Source organism: Phyllostomus discolor, chromosome 1 (genome assembly GCF_004126475.2).
Source record: "Phyllostomus discolor isolate MPI-MPIP mPhyDis1 chromosome 1, mPhyDis1.pri.v3, whole genome shotgun sequence".
NCBI classification, from domain to species: domain Eukaryota; kingdom Metazoa; phylum Chordata; class Mammalia; order Chiroptera; family Phyllostomidae; genus Phyllostomus; species Phyllostomus discolor.
This window is the reverse complement of record NC_040903.2, coordinates 209,335,258-209,356,965: the sequence shown is the minus strand read 5'-3', so window position 1 is coordinate 209,356,965 and position 21,708 is coordinate 209,335,258. Positions and strand designations below refer to the sequence as shown.

At 43.4% G+C, this 21,708-nt stretch overlaps 1 non-coding gene across 1 annotated transcript; it reads left to right on the top strand.

The window, feature by feature from the left end:
* The first annotated feature begins 13,573 nt into the window (after positions 1–13,573).
* On the top strand, positions 13,574–13,669 carry LOC114493659. The gene has a single exon (XR_003684272.1). It is a non-coding gene; the product is annotated as a Z30 small nucleolar RNA (small nucleolar RNA).
* The last annotated feature ends 8,039 nt before the right edge of the window (positions 13,670–21,708 follow it).

The following is a 21,708-nucleotide window of genomic DNA, read 5'->3' as shown; positions in this document are numbered from 1 at the left end:
GGAAATGTAGAAGCTAAGGAACTTCTAAGTATGACACATGGGCATGAACTAAAGGGGGGATATGTGGGTGGGAGGGGGTGTGCAGGGTGGAGGGGCGTGAAGGGGGGGAAATGGGACAACTGTAATAGCATAATCAATAAAATATATTTTCTAAAAAATAAATAAAATATATTTTTAAATAGACTTTGTTTTAGGTTCACACCAAAGTTGAGAGGAGGGTGCAGAGGATCCCCTTATATCCCCGGCCCCCAGACATGCACAGCCTCCCCCGCTACCAGCAGCTCGCCCCAGAGTGGTACCCGTGTTACAGCCCATGGACCTCCATCGATGTATCCTTGTCCCCTGACGTCCATAGCTTACATTAGGGTTCACTCTGGCTTCCTGTGAGTTTTGATAAATGCCTAGTGACATGTTCTACTTTAAAAGTCCTCTGCAAATGCAGCTATTTTAATAGCTACTGGAAAAGTAAGTGTATTGGCTTTTAGATAATAAATAATGGATTTTATTGTTTTAAGAAATCTAGAACTTTCTTTGAGAAGTTTTTTCTGTGTTCCATCATTGCTGTCAATTCCTAAGTTTATTATTTGTAGATATGTTTGTAACTCAATTTTTAACTTTTTAATTCGCAAAATGGAGACAACTGCACTTGAACAACAATGAAGATACAAAGAGTCCTTTCAGGTAGAGGTACTGGCACAGCTGAGATCCCAGACACGTTCACTAGTGTTGACTTGAGCCTTCCTCAGGTGAAGAGGTACTGAATACAGATATTGTGGTGGTTTCTCCAAAGATTTATGTGGACATATAAAAAGAAACACACTGTTCCGTTCACAGCAAGTCACGAGGAAAACATTAGAAGCCTGTAATAAAAATGTGAGATACTGTGCAAAAATCACTTCCCTGTGTATTTGCTTGGGCATTTCTTGACCTTTGCTCACTTGTAATGAGAAGGGAACCAAAATAACACCGAGCAGCCAGACAAAGTCCTGGAAGGTTCGTGTTGCTAGCAGGTGGTTTGCACAGTACTCTTCCCTGACAGTGTATTTACTTAGAAGCTTTCGGATGAATACAGTTAGATATCTGCAGCCCATGTCAAAACGTAATGTTGCCATTTGGTTTTCATTTAGTTGTGCATGATTTTTTTTTTAGTGTAACTCCTAGAGAAATTACCACCGAAGTGTATCAGTTCAAACTCTTATCAGACTATTAAGAAAGGAACCAGTGGGATTTTAAACATATGTTATGTAATTGTGGTCTGAAAATAACCTCAGCTGAACTGTTGGTTGAATTCAATCGTATGAATTTCTCTGATACTAATGTGCTGAAACTGTATTTCCCAGCAACAGTTTCCATTGTTTGTTTAATGAGATAATTGCTTATTTGTGAAGGATTTCAGAAATTTGCAAAGAATTTCAACTTTTTATATTGTGGCCATTATGGATAGTTCAAAAATACACATTTCTTCTCACTCTACATTGCCTCTCTGGGCAATCTCAACTTTTCTCCTGACTTCACCTGCTGTCTGCCAGCAGACGGCTGTCAAGTTTAGGTCCTCACCCAAACGTTGCTAATGAGCTCCACTGTCACTTGGATCATGCGGACATTATTTCTTGAACATATCCCAAGCCAAACTTTTGGTGTTGTGTTCCTTCCACAAACCTGGCCCTCACTGGTTCCCGTCTAAGTAAAAGGGACGATCCCCCAGCTGTTTCGCCATCCCAGCATCCTAGCAGCCACTTTGGAACTCCTCTTCCCCTCACCTCTCATCACTCTACCCGTTACCCTATTCAGAAACACACGTCCTAAGTGGACTTGACCGTAACTTCCCTCGTCAGTGACGACACCGTCTCCCACCTCCAGTACTGCACCTGCCCTGGAACTGGTCTCCCTGCCTCCCTGTTAGTTCTCTCTCACCCACTCTCCACCCAGCAGCCAGAGTGGTACTCTTGAAACACAACTGCGGCTACCATTCCTTAGTTCCCACTGCTCTTGGTGGGAAACCCAGCATCCTCAACTGGTCTCCCAGGTGCAGCATGGCCCGAGCTCCGAGTCCCATTCCAGCCTCGTCCTGGACTATTCCCGCCGACCTGCCTTCAGGTATCAGAGGGAAGCGTACCCCCAGTGTCCTCAGGACCTTTACACAGGAGTAGTCGTTCTCTTTATTCTGTCCTTTGCTAAGTCCTGGTCCTTTATTAGATGTTAGCTTAAATATCTGTTTCCCAAGAGAAGAGGTGTTTTTTTTTTTTTTGCATCTTAGTCACTATTAAGTTCTATGGTCATATATGATTTTCCTTTATAGCATTTATCATAACTGTGATTAAATCATTACGTAATTTTTTGTTTAATGTCTCTCCGATACTGCAATTTGCCTGAAGTCATATTGTTACGTTCCTGAGGGTAGCACAGTACCTGGCACATTAGAGGTACATAGCAAATATTTGTTTCTTCATTCATTTACCCGATAGGCAGTATTTGGGGTGTTAGGGATACAGCAGTGAACAAACAGAAATGAATGAACACAGTGAGTCATGGTTTATTGCTCCGTAAAGAGGTAAAGCCCAGTACAGTATCTTCTGATTGAGAGAGAATGCTGGATTGTATACATTTGGTACATTTGCTTTAAAAATTTATTGATGACTTTCTTAACAATAGAAAAGGGAAATGCGGTAGCCTCACACTATGAGGTATGGCCTAGGAAAAACAGACCTAGAAAAATTTTTTTTCTGAAATTCTGGGCAGTGTTCATAACATAATCAATGCTGAATTTTGTAGATTGCTGTTGAGATAGTCATCTGGTTTTACCTTATTGTTGCATGTTAACAACTTAATATGTGTATAACTAAGCACAAAGATTTTATTAATTTAAACATTTGTGTGTTTTTGCAGGGAGCCAGGTAAGTTTGATTCCTTTATTTAAAAAGTTCCTGTCAGATGTAAATAGCCTTATATTTAAGTTAATCATATTCAGCATCTTAAACAGGATCCGTAAGACTTCTGTAGACAGGAAGGTGGGTAAGTAGAAGGTGGACTGGGTGACAGTTCTGTCTGGAAGGACAGAAGGAGAATTTTGGAGGCCTTTCCTGAGAGAATTTAAGAGGGGGACTTGGGGAAGAGGATGTAGAAACGCCAGTCGAACTCCGTACACGTCTCAGGACTGCGGACTTGTCCTCGCAGGCCATGTGTCTGGAGATAGGGAAGGTAGGGGGACTGCTGGGTCATGCTATCTTACTCACAGTGAAAAGGAACCCTGGGAAGAAGAACAGATTGGCAGCCAGAAAGGAGAGAGGCCTATCCGAGGAAGAAAAGCTTACGGAGAACAGTTAAGGGTGGCAAAGCAGCAAGGTATGGGTGCCGCTGTATAGCGAACTCTCCGTGCGTGGCCTCTGTGTGTCCTAATACTGTATACTTTTCACGTAAGTCACCCGGTCATAACCCAGCTTTCCTTCTGAGGAATGTGTGCAGAATTCTCATACTACTCCCTTCCCTCCTTTCCTGCATCCTCCTTCCCACCTCTCCTTCCTCCTTCCCTCCCCCTCCCTGCTGTTTAGCAAAATGCACGTTCAGTTTCTGCTTTCTTCATAGAAAATCTGAAAACTAGTTTGGTCTACTATAATCAAATCTTTGTTGTGCCTGGAAAACACTAGAAGAGTCCTCTAGTGTAAATGCCCCTCTACCTAGAATATAGGAATATTTATCAAGAAATATTTACCCCAGCCCTGGCTGGCATAGCTCAGTGGATTGAGCATGGGCTGGGAACTAAAGTGTCTCAGGTTCGATTCCCAGCCAGGGTACATGCCTGGTTGCAGGCCATAACCCCCAGCAACTGCACATTGATGTCTCTCTCTCTCTCTCTCTCTCTCTCTCTCTCTCCCTTCCCTCTCTAAAAATAAATAAATGAAATCTTTAAAAAAAAAGAAAGAAAGAAATATTCACCCCATAGTTACTGTGTGCCCCTTGTTTTAGGTGCTGGGAATATGCCCAATAAGCAATAACTCTGCCCTCATAGAGCTTATGTTATAGTGGATATGTCAGAACACTGGGTTTCATGCAGTGAATGAGCAAATAGGAACTCAGAAAATCTGGTTTTGGTCTTTCATGTGACTGTTTTGTATACTAATCATCATCATTTAATTTCCTTCTATCTTTATTTCAAATGCTCATGTTCATAATATATTGATGAATTATTATCTAGGTTTTTTCAAAGGTATATTTGTTTTTTAATGTATATTTAAAGACATTATTTTCCTTGAGCTACTCTAAGCTAAAGTAATTTTTAAGGCCAACCCACTTGTAGATCAATTTTTATTTGGCTTTAAAAGATAATAAAGTTGATTTTTGAAATGTGATTTATTTTTATTGACTTTAGACAAAAAAGACCGTGGACATTTTTACACTGTAGTGAGTTATTTTTAGAGTATCTGGGAAGGCCAAGGACAAAATACGTCCCGTTCTCTGCATTTCCTTTCTTCCTGAATGTACTCATAGTTCCACTCCTCAGTGTAGTCACATGGGTTAAATCTTTTCTATCTTTTAGGGCTGGAAGGAAAGAAAACAGAAGACAAAAGGCATCAGGGACGTTTTCTTAAAAATGTTAACACTAGGTTGTTTCTGAACTAAGTAGAGTTCTTCTCTGGGACACTGAACAGTACTTGAGTCTCTTCTATAAATATTTCACTTATTCCTCCTTAAAGATATTTTTATTGTTTTTGAAACACATGGGCAAGGCAGAAGAAGGGGTGGGCTACAGGTAGTGGGTTCTGCAGGGAAATGGTGACATCAGGGGTTGAGAGTGTCACATTCAGTGGTAGGATTGGGCTTATGGTGTGCACGTGTGCCCGCGTGTGCCCACATGCACATGCGCCCATCCGTGCACGCAACACACACGTCCTGTATCTTGCAGAAAAATAACATCTGTTTTCTTGAAAGTGAGGGCAATAAATGATGCGGACGGGTTGGAAGAGTGATGGAAACACTAGGACAGATTTGATTACGGTCAAGTTTGTTTCTTTTCCCAGCCTAGAAAAAACTAACCTTGAGAAATAACAAAGGGGAAAACTTGCCCTTTCCCAGTCCAAAAGAACGTGTGTTACAGAAAAAGTAACAAAGCAACAGAAAAATGTTAGGAATGACAGCTTTGTTCTTCTGGCCTAGAATATACGGTTCTCTACAGGCAAGACGCACTCCCTGTGTCTCGCGTTCGTTCTCTCTTTGCTGTGGATAAGAAGTTCTCTAGGGGTTCCTTTCCCTCGTTCCTTCTTGGAGGCTGAGAGAGTTTTTTAAAAAAAGCCTCTCATTTTTTTCCCTAATGGTATTACCTGGGTATATAAAACAAGGTAATTTTGACTTGTTTTTTCTTCGCCAACATACCTGAGGGTTCTGACACACTTTCATCACTAATGGTGAGTCACAGTGGTAACCATTTGCAACCAGGTTGTGAATCTTGAAAAAGGTCCCCTAGGTGATTTTGTTAATACTCCTTATGGGATGAATGAACTATGTAGACCATAGTGAAATTCACGCACATACCTAGGTTATGTAGTTTCTTGAAGGAGGCGGGATCAATGTTTATGGTAAAAAATACATGACATAAAATTTACCATCTTAATGACTTCCGGCCAAGAGGGAGGCGTAGGTAGACACACTGTGCCTCCTCGCACAACCAAGAGAAGGACAGCAACAATTTAAAAAACAAAAAACCGGAAATGACAGAAAATCGAACTCTATGGAAGTCCAACAGCTAAGGAGTTAAAGAAGACACAGTCATCCAGACTGGTAGGAGGGGCAGAGACAGGCAACCGGGCAGAGAGGACTCATGCAAAGGGGCAGCTGGCAGACCCTGTGAGGAGGTGGATTGTGGACCAGGTGGTCCTGCATTAGCGTGCAGATAAACCAGGCAAAATTGGAGATTGGGATGGACGGGGAAACCCAGGGCCCCAGCACAGGGAAATGAAGCCTCAGATCACTGATTGAAAACACCTGTGAAGATATAAGCAATAGCAGGAGAAACTCCCAGCCTCACAGGAGGGTTCATTGGCGAGACCCACAGTGTCCTAGAACATACACAAACCCACCCACCTGGGAATTAGCACCAGAAGGGCCCAGTTTGCTTGCAGGAAGTGGGGGAAGTGACTAAAATCTGGCAGAGAGTGGAGCAAGCGGTATTGTTCCCTCTCGGACCCCGCCCCCACATACAGGTGGGTTTCACAACGAAGCCAGGTGGGTTGCCCCGCCCTGGTGAACACCTAAGACTCTGCCCCAAACTACATAGCAGGCGCCTCAAGTCAAAAAAAAATGGCCCAAATGAAAGAACAGATCAAAGCTCCAGAAAAAATACAACTAAGCAACGAAGAGGTTGCCAACCTATCAGATGCACAGTTCAAAACACTGGTAATCAGGATGCTCACAGAATTGGTTGAATTTGATTGCAAGTTAGATGAAAAATGAAGGCTATGCTAAGTAAAATAAAGGAAGACATACAGGGAACCAATAGTGATGGGAGGGAAACTGGGACTCCATCTCTGGAGTGGACCAGAAGGAAGAAAGACACATCCAATCAGAAAAGAATGAAGAAACAAGAATTCAAAAAAATGGGGAGAGGCTTAGGAGCCTCCAGGACACCTTTAAATGTTCCAACATCCAAATCCTAGGGGTACCAGAAGGAGAAGAGGAAGAGTAACAAGTGGAAAAGTTATTTGAACAAGTAATAAAGGAGAACTTCCCCAATCTGGCAAAGGAAATAGACTTCCAGGAAGTCCAGGAAGCTCAGAGAGTCCCAAAGGAGTTGGACCCAAGGAGGAACACACCAAGGCACATCATAATCACATTAGCCAAGATTGAAATGAAGGACAGAATCCTAGAATCAGTAAGAGAAAAGGAGGCAGCTGCCTACAAAGGAGTTTCATAAGACTGTCAGCTGATTTCACTAAAGAGATCTTACAAGCAAGAAAGGGCTGGAAAGAAGTATTCCAAGTCATGAAAGGCAAGGACCTACATCCAAGATTGCTCTATCCAGCAAAGCTTTCATTTAGAATGGAAGGGCAGATAAAGTGCTTCTCAGATAAGGTCAAGTTAAAGGAGTTCTTCATCACCAAGCTCTTATTATATGAAATGTTAAAGGGGTTTACTTAAGAAAAAGTAGACAAAAAACATTTACAGTAAAATGACAGCAAACTCACAATTATTAACAGCCACACCTGAAACAAAACCAAGAAGAAACTAAGCGAACAACTAGAACAGGAACAGAACCACAGAAATGGAGATCACATGGAGGGTTATCAACAGGGGAGTGGGAGGAGGAGAGGGGGGGAAAGGTACAGAGAATAAGTAGCATAGATGGTAGATAGAAGATAGACAGGGGGAGAGTAAGAATAGTCTGGGAAATGTAGAATCCAAAGAACTTACATGTATGACACATGGACATGAACTAAAGAGGGGATATGTGGGTGGGAGAGGGTGTGCAGGGTGGAGGGGCGTGAAGGGGGAAAATGGGACAACTGTAATAGCATAATCAATAAAATATATTTTAAAAATTTACCATCTTAATCCCTTTTAAGTGTATAGTTTGGTGGTATTAAATATATTCATAAAGGTCAGCAAACACCACCATCCATCTCCATAACTCTTCCCATCTTGTAAAACCCAAACTCTATACCCATCAGAAATCACTCTCATTCCTCCCTCCTCCAGCCCCCAGCCACCACCATTCGACTTGCTGTCCCTGTGGTTTGGACTACCCTGGGCCTCTCACGTAAGTGGAATCCTACAGTGTTTGTCCTTCTGTGACTGCTTTGTTTCACTTAGCATGATGTCCTAAAGGTTCACATGTCACAGCCTGTGTCAGAATGTTCTTACTTTTTCAGGCTGCATGCAGTTCCATTGTATGTACTGTAGATACCACATTTTGCTTGTCCATTCTTCTGATAATGGACACTTAGGTTGCTTCCCTATTTTAGAGACTGAGGATAAGGCTGCTACGAGCATGGGTGTGCAAATATCTCTTCAAGATCCTGCTTTCGGTTCTTCTGTGTATAGACACAAAAGTGGAATTTCTGGATCCTGTGGTAATTCCATTTTAATTTTTTGACATAATTGCCATTCCATTTTACATTCCCGCAAACAAAGTAGGAACAACAGAGGTTCCAGTTGCTTCACATCATCACCAACACTTGTATTTTTAAAATATATTTTATTGATTATGCTATTATAGTTGTCCCATTCCCCCCTTTATTTCCCTTCACCCTGCACCCCAACTCCCACCTGCATTCCCCCACCTTAGATCATGTCCATGGGTCGTTCTTATAAGTTTTTTGACTTTTCCATTTCCTATACTATTCTTAACCTCCCCCTGTCTATTTTCTACCTACCATCTATGCTTCTTATTCTCTACTTTTTCCCCTATTCTCCCCACTCCCCCTCCCTGCTGATAACCCTCCATGTGATCTCCATTTCTGTGATTCTGTTCCTATTCTACTTGTTTGCTTAGCTTGGTTTTATTTCAGGTTTGGTTTTTGATAGTTGTGAGTTTGTTGTCATTTTACTCTTTATATTTTTTGTCTCTTTCTTAAATAAGTCCCTTTAACATTTCGTATAATAAGGGCTTAATGATGATGAACTCCTTTAACTTGACCTTATCTGAGAAGCACTTTATCTGCCCTTCCATTCTAAATAATAGCTTTGCTGGATAGAGTAATCTTGGATGTAGGTCCTTGCCTTTCATGACTTGGAATATTTCTTTCCAGCCCTTTCTTGCCTGAAAGATTTCTTTTGAAAAATCAGGTAATAGTATTATGGCAACTCCTTTGTAGGTAACTGTGTGCTTTTCTCTTGCTGCTTTTAAGATTCTTGCCTTATATTTAATCTTGGTTAATGTAATTATGATGTGCCTTGCTGTGTACCTCCTTGGGTCCAAATTCTTTGAGACTCTCTGAGCTTCCTGGACTTCCTGGAAGTCTATATCCTTTGCCATATGGGGGAAGTTCTTCTTTATTATGTTTTCAAATAAGTTCTCAATTTCTTGCTCTTCCTTTTCTCCTTCTGGTACCCCTATGATTCAGATGTTTGAATGTTTAAAGTTGTCCTGGATGTTCCTAAGCCTCTCCTCATTTTTTTAAATTCTTGTTTCTTCATTATATTCTGAGTGAAGGTTTATTTCTTCCTTCTGGTCCAAACCATTTATTTGTGTCCCAGTTTCCTTCCCATCACAGTTGGTTCCCTGAACATTTTTCTTCATCTTACTTTGCATAGTTTTCACTTCTTCTTTTGTTTTGCAGCCATACTCAACCATTTCTGTGAGCATTCTGATTACCAGTGTTTTGAACTGTGCATCTGATAGGCTGGCTATCTCTTTGTCACTTAGTTGTATTTTTCTGGAAAAGGTCAGCTTTGATCTGTTCTTTCATCTGGGCCAAATTTTTTTTTGTCTCAGCCCACCTGTTACATAGTAAGGGGCGGGGCCTTAGGTGTTGACTGGGGCGGGGCAATCCACCTGGCTTTGTTGTGATGCTGTATGTGGGGGAGGGGCCCAAGAGGGAACAATACCACTTGCTCAGCTCTGTCCCCACTTTCAGTCATTTCCCCTGCTGCCTACAAGCAAATTAGGCCCTTCTGGTGCTGATTCCCAGGTGGGTGGATTTGTGTACGTTCTAGGACCCTGTGGGTCTCTCCAATGAACTCTCCAGTAGGGCTGGAAATTTCTCCCAGCACCTCAACCCACACAGGTGTTTTCAGTCAGAGATTTGAGGCTTTATTTCCCCATGCTGGGACCCTGCACTCGGCAGGTCTGTCCTGCTCCCCGGTGGTTCCTCCGGTTTATCTGTGCAGGAATGTGGGGACCACCTGGTCTGCAAGCTGCCGCCTTGCCGAGAGTCCTGTCTGCCTGGCTGCCCGACTCCACCCCTCCTACTGGTCTGGATGAATGTTTCTTAACTCCTTGGTTGTCGGACTTCCATAGAGTTCGATTTTCTGTCAGTTCTGGTTGTTTTTCGTTTTTAAATTTGTTGTTGTCCTCCTATTGGTTGTGTGAGGAGACACAGTGTGTCTACCTACATCTCCACTGTGGCTGGCTGTTTTGTTTTGTTTTTTAATAACAGCCATCGTAACTGGTGTGAGGTGGTACCACCTTATGGTTCTGATTTACGTTTTCCTCATGATTAGTGATGCTGAACACCTTTTCATGTGCCTATTAGCCATCTGTATGTCTTCTTTACAGAAATGTGTATTCAAGTTCTTTGTTCTGTTATGAATTGAAGTTTTTTGGTTGTTGTTTCTGAGTTTTGGGGGTTCTCTATATGTTATGGATGTTCTTCCCCTATCATATTTATCATTTCCAATATATTCTCATTCCGTGGGCTGCCTTTTTATTCTGTTGATATTATCTTCTGATGCACAATATTTTTAAATTTTTATGAAGTTCAGTTTGACTACTATTACTCTTCCTGCCTGTGTCTTTGGTGTTACAGCCAAGAAATACTGTAACGCTGAGGCCTTGAAGCTTTATCTCCAGGCAGTTCACACATTAAAATGTGATTTGTCCCTTTGGGTTCCTGGAGTGCTTACTTCTTATTAATGTTATTGCCTAGATATTTTTCATGTCCTAGGAGCGAGAAAAGTAAACTAGGTACACATATATTTTGTTTTTAAAATAGGATGTTGGAAGGTGTCATGTTAATCTTTTGGCCTTTGGGCCACATTTGTGAAACATTGATTCAGTTAGATTATTCCTCTGTAGAAATGAGTCTTTTCTGGACCGTGCGTGTTGGTTGCTGCTTGCCATGAGACCCGAGAAGAACTTGGATGTTGTTTGAGAGGCGAGGTGCAGATAACTCGGGGCGACCGAGACGGCTCAGGACAGCTCCCCCCAGATGGCGTCTGGGAGCACAGCGGCTGGGCCCACAGTTCTGCAAGGCTTGAATTTTCATTTGCTCAGAAGAACGCTAATAAATTAGGGGACTTGGCTCAGCTGACAAAACTTTCCAAAGCCTGATGTTCAAACTACAATACTGGTTTCCTAATTTACAAAGGGAGGGCAGTCCCTTCCAACGACAGAAATATTTATGTCTGCCTTCACGACCAATCTCTGTTTTGTGTCAAGGCACCTACGAAATTGAATTGTAGAAGCCAGATCATTGTCTGGAGCATTAAATCAGAGCGAAGGGGAGTGGACCGTAGACAGTTACCCGGGCTCTGGCGCAGAAGGTTTAACGTCCCGCCTGGAACAAGAGACTGCTGAAGACCCTCACTGTCTGATGCCCATGTTTAGTCTTTCTCCTGGCCAGTACAGGATTCACACAGCCGACTCTGCTTCTTCGAGTTTCGCTTTTGCTATATTTCATGCTAAGCGTCTCCACCTATTTACAGACTCTTTGGCCAGGCAGGTTATCGTTTAATCAATGAAGTCTCAGTTTGCTAAGGTCTAATCCCACTTTATGGCGTCTCCCAGACGTGCCCCGGGCATCTGAAGTGCAGGAGTAGGCGTTCCCAGCGCCCTGGTAACACACAGATGTGTGTTTCGTGGGGTATAAATGAAGTCTCTAGGTTTGTAGTTTTGGTTCCATTGATAGCATTTGAAGTACTTGACACGGTTGATTACAAAGCGTTTTTCTTCCTTTTTTAGAAACTTTTGGACTCATTTTCGCTGCATTAGCTGCAATAGCTTTAACACTGTAGGAGCCGTGCCGGGAGAGACGGCGCCGGCGTTCCAAGGGTTAGGGAGCCAGACAGGGTGGATGCTGCGCTGGGCTGGGAGGCTTCCCCGCGCCAGGGAGGGAAGGGAAGGTTATCAGCGAAGCATTCCTCTCGGGCTCTGGGCTCCGTCCTGTGAATCTGTAACCGTCCGGGATTTGGACGGCTGGAGTCCAGGGCTTCCCAGTGGCGATCTGTCTTCTGAACAAGATGTGGGGGAGCGGTTGGTGGAAAACACCTGCCCCTGTCTCTGTGTGCGCCGCGCCGCTCCTGCAGGATTTCCGTTTTTATCGCGGGGTCATATTGGAGAGGGTCAGAAGTGTCCTGCTGAGACTACCCAGCACCTCCGCGTGCTTCTCTGAAAGTGACAGTGTTCTCTTCTTCTGCCTTAGGAAGAAAATGATGAGAGACAGCTTTTTCATTCCAAGTATGGTGTACGGCTGTTTTGAAAAAAAAAAAACTGTAGTCTTATATGATGGTTTATGTTTTAAAGATTTACCCGTATTCCCTGTACCGCCACAGTATTTTCTGCAAGTGTCGGGAGTACTTCATTATGGAACATTAGTCGATGATGTTACCAAATATTAAGAGAAGAGATTTCCTTCACGCAGTGACGTCTTGACCCCTTTGGTGGGGTGGTGGTGCCAGGTTACCTGAAAGTCCTTTGTCATCCTCATTGTTAACCAACACGATGGGGTGGTCATTATCAGTTTAGCATATCACAGCAGTGTCTGCTAGAGAGTTACAAGTTCTAACGCTGAAGCTACTGAGGAATTTACTTAATCCAAGGTTAGCCTTCCTGACGCTTGTCTGTAGGATGTGCTCACAATAACAGAGACCGTTAATGATTTTTTTTTGGTGCGGGGGAAGGGTTACTATAGTGTACCTAGAAAAAGCAGCTGAAAGCTTACTTATGGAGAAGGCTATGTTTGTTAAGACTTCAAATAGTTGCATCATGGCGTAATAATAATGAGGGAAAAATACATACAAAGTTGTAGGCATGGAGATAAAACAGGAGTAACACATCACTTACCATCACCAAGCCGATTTGGTTATAAGTGTCCCCGTGTCCATTTGAAGAGCTTAATTAATGTCCTGACCCAAGGAAAACTATAAGCTCCTGAGACATGGTTTATCTTAGGTAAATGACTGAAAATCGATCCAGGTAAGTGTAAGGTCCAGGTAAATCAGGTTAAGTCAACCGATGTGTGCTGGGTATCTATTTACGGGGGGTCCAGAGAAGAGTGCATTTCTGTATTCCTTTTATTCCATTTTATAATTAAATCTATATACAGTCCTTTAAAACTTTTCATGTTTTAAATTTACTCGGCGTATATTTATAGACTGCCTCCCACACGTGTCCATGAGAAAGCGGTGGGAAGAAGCGTTCGGCCAGCCTGTGCTGTAATGATAGGCCGTGAGCAGCTGGAGAGCCTCCCATCTGATCTGACTCCAGTTAAATGGCAACAGTTAATACTAACTAAGAGAGATTAATTGCATGCCAGAAGTCTCTTGAAATCCTAGTCTGCCCTGAGAAAAAGAAAAGTAATTTGATGATACGTAAATCCACGTCCCTTGGGAATGCTTTTCTCAGGACACGGAGTGAAACACAGACTGTGATAAAATCCCAGCCCCCAGTATCGTTAACTTGAGTCTGGGCTTTCCTGTGTCTCGTAGACGGTCTCGCCCTTCTCGGCTCCGCTTACGTTGTTTTTTCCATTGTCTGAACCCTCCGGTTGGTGCTTTCCTTTTTCTGCCCCACTTCACCTCCGTGATTTCCACGCAGCGTGACAGTCTCAGCTTAGGATCACTTTCTCCAGGAAGCCTTCTGCATTACAGTTCTCCAGAGAAACAGAGCCAACGTTATTTATAAAACGTATATTAAAATATTTTAATGCCACGATGAGTGAAGTAGAGTCTGACCTGGTATTGCCATTCTTTGGTGTTGCCTTTGACTAGGGTATGATCGCTTCATCTTCTCTCTGAGATGGGGGTGGAAGAAAAAAACAAAAATATTTTAATTATGCATTGAATACAATTAAAATATTTTATGAATATACTAATTAAAATGAATTATCTTCATTCATAGTTAAAATAATTTATTACAGATGTGTACATTGTGAGGCATCGGCTCCCGCTCACAGTGCCTGGGAAGTCCCACAGCTGCAGTGCGGGCTGGCAGGCCCGACACCCAGGAGGGCAGGTGGTGCGGTTCTCATCCCTGGCTCACGGAGGCTGCCTTTTTTTTTTTTTTTCCTATTTAGGCCTTTAAGGGATTGGGTGAAATCCGTCCACATTATGGAGGGCAGTCTCCTGGACTCAAAGTCCACCAATGTAAATGTCACTCTTATCTAAAAACAACGTCCCAGTTGACGTATAAATTCACAATCACACCATCCCTCTTCTCAGCCTTGCCCAAGTTCAGGTTTAGGGCCCCGAACGTGTGAGTTAATGCTGGCAGTTCTATGCCACTTTTGCTTTTGAAAAAAGCATTAGAAATTACTTATTTTATAAAATTAAGAAATACAGCATTTCTGGTTTGCATAGCACTTACAACAAGATGACTCTCTTCTGTGGCCTGGCTGGAATCCTTCTATTAACGTGACCCAGGGTTCCCTTCATTTCACCACATTATGTCACTCTTTCAATTTGCAATTAGACCACCGAGTCTTCGACTCTTCATGAGCTGTTATTAATAGGCCAATTTTCTTTGTCCTCTCCCAATCCTGTTTTTCAGTAATTGATGACACATAACATAAGTGTAGATTTGCACACTAGAATTCCTGTTTTAAAATATTATTAGTTATTTAGCCTGTCTGATCTTAGAATCATAGAATCTTAAGAGTAAAATGAATCTTTAGATATAGTTTATTTAGCATTATTTAACCATTAGAGTTCTACCTAGTTCAGTTATGTTTACTTGGATGTGACTGGAAAGGGAAAATATCTCACTATGAGGATGTGCTGGGAGTTTCCGTTCTTTCTAAATCCAAGTAAAGATGGACATGTCAGACTGGGAAGAAATGAAGGAAACCTTGTTTTTACACTTATTATTATTTCTTAAATGCCACAAGCGGCCACAAGATAGCCTTCATTTGAATCGGTATGCTCAGTTGCCCCGCCCTGTTAAGAAGAAGTGCATTTTCCTTAAACATAATGGAAAATTGGGGTTGAGTCTCAATCAATGTTCATTCCATCCCCTTCGGTGGTATATACAGTGTTCCCAAGGCGTGGTCATCTATGGGTTAAAAAAGTCATTGCTATTTAGTTTCAGATTTTTCCATTTAGTCACTATAAGCATTGTGAATCACAGCTTAAAAGGATCGATTTGCTACTGACTAAAATATGGGCAATTATACTCTTGGGAGCAAATACTGAACTTTGAGATCTTGGATCTGAAAAGGTGTTAAATATGTTATTGTCTGTCAATTGATAACAGGTAGTCATAGAGCCTTGTGGCGTTGGTTGTGGAAGGTGGTCTTTAGACCCTTCTCTTACTGAGGGGGTCTCCCAAAGACACCAGAGAGAGGAGAGTACACCCCTCGTTGCCTGATTCCTGGGGAGCAAGACTTGGGTGGGGTGCAGGGTGAGGGCCCCCATCTCAGGAACCAGCTGAAAACTTCTGACTCCATCTCAGCTGTCACCCTACCTTTACTGACTGCCACTAGTCTGTCAAAATGTTAAGCACCTTAGAAGATTTGCTGATGCACATTTCAATATGGCATTATCAAAGATGAGAATCATGTCAGAGGCCCTTCTGCAAAAATCGTAAGTTTGTTCTTAAATCCCTTTGAGAGAAATCAACAATCCAGGAATGAATGTTCTCATTTTAGCCTACTCACTATGGTTCCTGGAAGAGGGTACCTTTCTAATAATAAAACTGAGCACGCTTTCATTCCTGGAATTTCTTGTTCGGAGTGTAAATTTTTCCGAGCAAGATGCGACATTGGCTAATTATGTAACACGCGGGATTTCACTGCCAGCCCTTTGTTTAAGGAGGTTGCGAGAGGTTTGCGCCAAACAGGAAAGTGTGGTCAAACTTAAGTGTGGTATTGTCTTACTACCTGTCACGTGAACAAACCCAGATTCAGAAGCAAATAGGTTGTATTTACATTTTTATCAACTCAGATAAGCCAGCTATAAATAGTTTTCTCTTTCTTGCATGTGATTTGGGGGACCCTTTTCCTTTTTGCTCCAGGAAGATGTTTCAAGCAGGAAACCTGGCCCCCCAAGTTGTGTCCACGGGTTCATGAACACATGAGAGGGGTTTCTTCAGTGATTGCCAGGTTCCGGGATGTGAACTCATAGTGTGTTTAGATCCCGATACAGGCTGAGAGCTGATTCTTCAGAGTAATGTCCAACTTGCTAAGATTCAGGCCCCTGCTCTCCTCCGTCTCTAGCTACTTGGATGAGCGCTTAGCTCTGCCACCGCGCACTTCGAGATCTGTTGGAACACGCCCGTCCAAATCTTACTCGGAAGAGCACTGTAGTCTGTGCTGCTTGTCCGGGTGCACTGGGAGAGCATGCTTCAGTCCCTTCGATGGCACATCAACTCGAACCACCAGGGATTCCTGTAGGTCCTATCCCATCTATCTTGGGAGACAGTGTTTCTCAGCCTCAGCTCTGTTGACATTTTGGCTGGCTGATTCTTTGTTCAGGGTGGTGGGACTGAGGGTCTTGTCCAGTCATTGTAGGATGTAGCAGCGTCCTTGACTTCTACTCACTAGAAGCCAGTGGGGACAGCCAAAAATGCCTCTAGACATTGTGACCCCTGGAGGTCAGAATTGCCCCCAGTTGAGAGCCCCGAGCTTCAGGATGGCCCCTAGGGAGGCACGAATCCCCAGGAACTTCAGGCCATCAGGCACAGTGGCCTTGGCAGCCTGAGCAGTCAACCAGCAGAAACACAGGGAGCACCCGAGAGCGGCGTGCAGGAAAGGTCCAGGAATCCCAGTGGGTTCGGGCACAGTGCCGACATCATCTGCTCCGCGTATGTGAACGTGTTACATTTCTACCCTCCGGCTGTGTGAGCAGGAGAGTGATCTGATGTGAAGGGCCAGTTTCCCGTTACGGGCTGGTCCTGGATTGACATCTGAGCGTGACCTGTCCTACAGCCAGCCCCACTGCAGTGTGCTCGGGTCCCCCAGTCCTTGCCCCCAACACCCAGCGACTTCTTCACTGGGGCCGTTTTCACCTCTGCAGGAGTAGTGCGATCCGGAATCCGGTCTGAGAGAGCGTGTAATGGCTTGGAGACTGCAAGACCAGAGTTTCTGACTTTTGTTTTGCTGTATCACAGAAAGTTGCTGCGTTCGCTGTATTTTTCTCATCTTGGACCTATTTTCTTTCTGTCCTTCCTCCTACCCATTATTCATTCATTCAACAAGTGCAAAGGGCAGGGCATCTCAGCAACACCCAGTCTCCAGAGGCCGCAGCCCAAGCTCAGTGCCAGTGGAGGGTGTGTGGTAAGTGGTGGGTGTTCAGTGGTTTCCGTGGCAGCCGCAACAACGTGCTGCTAGCATCTTCTGTGGCGTGAGAGTTGGCCATGGCCTTGGCGCCTCTGAGCCCTGCCAGCAGTTCTGTGACTCAAACAGGAGGCTTTCACTTGACTTCTTTCCCCCTATTTCCTCTTAACACCCCCATTCTGTCTTGGACTTATAATCATCTTCTTGGGGTTCTTTTCTTTCTTGAAGTCCGTACTATAGAAGTTCTATTAGTATGAAACTACTGATAGTAAACATACTCTATTTCTGTCCGCTAAAGACTATTTCGCCCTCATTCTTGAAAGATAATTATGCTGGGTACATAATTATAAGTTGACAGTTATTCTTCTCAATACTTTGAAGGCCTTTCCCCTTTGTCTCCTAGCTGTAATTACCCCTAGTGTCAATTGTCTTTCTAGCTACTTTATTTTGCCATGTATAATGCACTCCTGTGTACAATGTGCACTGATATTTTTGGCCCAAACTTTCAGGAAAAGAATCTTTCATTTTAATTTTTTTAATTCAATTTTTTTAATTTTGGTTTTTTTTTTTAAAGATTTTATTCATTCATTTTTAGAGAGGGAAGGGAGGGAGGGAGAAAAAGAGAGAGAAACATCAATGTGCGGTTGCTGGGGGCCGGGGCCTGCAACCCAGGCATGTGCCCTGACTGGGAATTGAACCTGCGACACTTTGGTTCGCAGCCCGCACTCAATCCACCGAGCTACGCCAGCCAGGGCTCACTTGTTAAATTTTATATTTAGAGACAAAACTGATGATCATATTCCAGGGTATTATTTTGCCTATGGATATTATTATTGCTTTCTTGGAGTTACGCTTTTAATGTATAAGCATAAATAAAAGAATTAAAAACATTTATATAAATCAAATAATTTAAAAAATGTTTATATAGATATAGAATTAGTATTACCCATGTATAATGCGCATCCTTATTTTTCTCTCAAAAATTTTGGCAAAATAGAATGCATTATATATGGAAAAAGTCAGTATTTCTTTGTAGGTAATCTTGTTTTTCCAGTTACTTCTAAGTTCCTTGTAAGAACTGAAATTAAACTGATTGAGAAGCCCTAGAAATTACTGGAAATACATTGGCTAGTAATTTTCCTAATAGTCATCTTGTTTTAGTCTAAATAACAAGGAATACTGCACCACATGTAAAACTTTATTTTTATTTTCATTTTTATTAGAATTATAGTCAATCACTGCCTCACCCTGATACCGTTTTTGTATTCCGTTTTTCAAAGTTTACTGCATTTGTGCCTACTCTCGGGTGTCTTACACTACCACACCAGTCCGCTGGGCTGCTGCCTCTCCACCAAGCCCTTCCCTCTCAGAGAGTCTAGATCCAAAATCAGTATCCTGGGGTGTGATGAGCCAAGAGGAACTGAGCCCATTCAAACGCAACGCTGTTAGCAGATCAGCCGCTGTAACATCAAGGGGCAGGCTGCACAAGAGCCTCGAGGCACCATATTTAATGGGGAAGCACTGGAGGCACCCCATTATAGGCAGGCGTGAGATGAGGGTGAGTTCCTCATGATCATCTTCGTTCTGGAGGCGTTGGCCGTGGCAATTAGACTGAAGTAAGAAATAAACAGTGAATGAAATTTTAAAAGGAGGAAGATTAAACCAATACTTGCAGACCCCTGGAATCAATGGAAAGGCTAAGTGGTGGGATAAGTGAGGGAGGTCACTGAGACAGAAAGCACAGAAATAAACCTTCGTGTATTCAAACAACAGCCAGTTAGAAGTAGAGATGGGGAAAACCCTATTGCATAGGTTTGAAAAGACAAAAGGAAAGGCATTCACTTAGCATGCAACATGCCAAGTATATATGAAGAAAATTGTAAAACACCGTGGAGAAAGATTTAAGACATGTAAAGGCATCGTCATATTTGGATTGGAAAAGTCAACATCATATCCATTCTCCTTAAGTTAATCTAACTGACCCCAACCCGCAACAGGGCATTTTTGGAATTGGACACGTTGCTTCTACAAACCATGTGGACAAAGAAAGAAATACTTACCAGGAAAAGTCTGAAAAGAGGGCGCTACCTATATTAAATGTACTAAATGAAAGGGTACTAACTTTATACTAAATATGTCTGCAGGAACAAAAATAGTGAGATCCTGGCACAGGAATGGATGAAAAATTCAAAGGAACAACACAGAAAACCCAGAAACAGACCCAAATATGCACAGCAATTAAATAAAGGTCTTATTTCAGTAAATAACAGTGGAGAAAGAAAGGATTTCTTAGTAAATGGTGTTGGACAACTGGGCAGCCCCCTGAGAAAAAAGTTGGATCTCTCCTTCACAGATCATACCCAAATGATTTCCAGATGAATCGAAGAAGTCACATTAAAAGTGAAACCATAAATTACCAAAGATAAAAGAGAAAATCCCATTTATTTGACTATAAAAAAATCACATCACCATAAAAAAGTCAAATGACAAAGGACAGATGGAGGAAATTTTTTTTTGCAGTTCACATTAGAGACAAAGGGCTACTTTCCTTAACATAGAGAAATGCGTGCCCTCCCTGGGTAGCTCAGTCAGCCAGGGTGTCATCCCCAGTGCACCAAGGTTGAGGGTTCAATCCCTGGTCTGGGTGTAACAGGGTGACGCCAAGAGGGGGGACCCCAAATAGGGATTTGGAATGGGGTCCAGAACTCAAGGTATTCAGAAAATATTAGGATGTCCTCACCCCTTCCCCCACAGGTGTGGGTTGGGGGAAGGGACACATGGAGCAGGGCCATTGAGAGCTGTTTTGCACAGCAACAGCTTTGCAGCTAACCTCTGGTGTGGTTATTTAACATATCTATAACCTTTGACAGATTACATAGATATGTTAAATAGCTGTGGTCATGCTCTGAGCCAGGGGGATGGAGCCAGGGGGAACTTACCCACCAAGACATAACTGGGGGGCAGGTCCCCCAAGTTACAGTGCCTGCGTGGGAGCTTGGAGAAGATTGGCTCCATGACAAGGGGCCACGCCTGCTCAGACCCACAATGGCAGCCCAGTGAAGCTGGAAGGATATGAGAGTGCTGGCAAGTGTAGCCGATTGTGGGAGGAGTCGGAAATGGGGCTGCAGAGGAAGATTGGCGCGGGGATTTAAACACAGACATGGCAGCCATTGAGGGGAGAACCACGCGGATTTGGCTGAGTGGGGACTCCCGTGGCCCTGGGAGAGAGAACCACAAGGCTTTGCCAGAGTGGGGACTCCCTTGACCCTGGGAGGGAGAACCACAAGGGTTTGGCTGAGTGGAGACTCCCGCAGCCATTGTGCAGAGAGGACAATGCATCTGGGGCAGTGGAGAGAGAACCATGTGGCTTTGCCAGAGTGGGGACCCCTGCAGCTTTAGAAGGGGGAACCACCACCCGGCTTTAGCAGAGATCCCGGCGACACAGCTGATGGTGCCGGAAACCGAGGGAGACCTACCAGCTGAGATGGATAACTGGGAAGAACTGGGGGCTGCCTGAGTCACGGACTTCTGTTTCTTTTCCTGAGATATGGCACCCCAGACTGGGTAAAGGGGGAAGGAAGGATTGTGTGTGTTTGTGGGTGTTTTAAGGGACTTTGGGATTTTGATCAAGATATTAGGTCACTGCTTTAAGTTTGTATAGCATTAAATAAACATTTCCTTTCCTTTTCACGAATCTCTGGCATTGAGAGACGTCTTTCCTCTGGCAGTGGACATAACAAACCTGGGGGGTTCCTTTCGGGTAATAGTATATCATCCCAGGCCCCCCCTTTGTGGTTCTGTAACATGGGCACATATAAGAATCAACCAATGAATGCATACATCAGTAAATGAACAAATCAGTCTCTCTTTTTCTCTCCCTTCCTCCCTCCCTTCCTCTCTCTAAAATCAGTAAATGGAAAAAGTGCTTACAAGTCAATAAGAAAACACCAACAATCCAGAGGACGCGGGCAAACCCTGTGAATGAACACGTAAGGAAAAAGGAAGTGTGTGACAGGAGGAATGCAAGTGCGGTGACAGTACTGTGCTCCGGCTGGGGACGGTGCGGGGCCCTGGCACTCCCAGGCTGCGGCGAGAGAGTGGTTTCTATGACAGCAGCGACCGGCAGTTTGAGAACACCAACACTGCAAAAACACTTTTCCTTCCACCTAGCAATGTCTTTCCCAGGAATGCATCTTGCCGCGCTTACCCGTGTGTGGAATGACGTGTGACTGAGAATAGTCTTTGTGACAGAAAGAGATTGGGAGTGGCTGAAATGTGTGTCAACATGGGTGGCTGGTTATACAAATTATGTACATATGTCCACCCAGTGGAATGCGAGGCAGCCACTAACAAAGAAAGGGGCAGATGTACGGAAAAGGCTCCAAGATGTATTGTTAGGTTCAAAAGCATAGAGACAACATGGTGTATAGTAAGCCACTTTAAATGAGAGAAAGTGTATATGTGTAAATACACACACTCGTCCTACTGTGTGGGGTAAGTACTATTGTTATCCCAAGTTTTCAGATAAGGGAATGGCATTAGAGAGGCTAAGTAACTTTTTCAAAGCTAA